This window comes from Octopus bimaculoides, unplaced genomic scaffold, assembly GCF_001194135.2.
Source record: "Octopus bimaculoides isolate UCB-OBI-ISO-001 unplaced genomic scaffold, ASM119413v2 Scaffold_117459, whole genome shotgun sequence".
Classification (NCBI taxonomy): domain Eukaryota; kingdom Metazoa; phylum Mollusca; class Cephalopoda; order Octopoda; family Octopodidae; genus Octopus; species Octopus bimaculoides.
In genome coordinates, this window is record NW_026421380.1 from 4,331 (window position 1) to 4,617 (window position 287).

The following is a 287-nucleotide window of genomic DNA, read 5'->3' on the forward strand; positions in this document are numbered from 1 at the left end:
GGGGATAATTGAACGACTACAATAACAACCACCACAACTGCAACTACCACCACCACCACCACCACCACCACCACCACTACTGCTAGCACCACCACCATTGCTGCCACTACCACCACTACTACTTCAACCAACAGTACCAAAACCGCCACCACCACCACCACCCCTACTACTACTACTACTACTATAAACACAGTAAGATGTGCAGCCATAACAGGAACAACAACAATAACAATAAGAAATGCAATCACAAAAACCACTACTGCTACTACTACTACTACTACTACTAC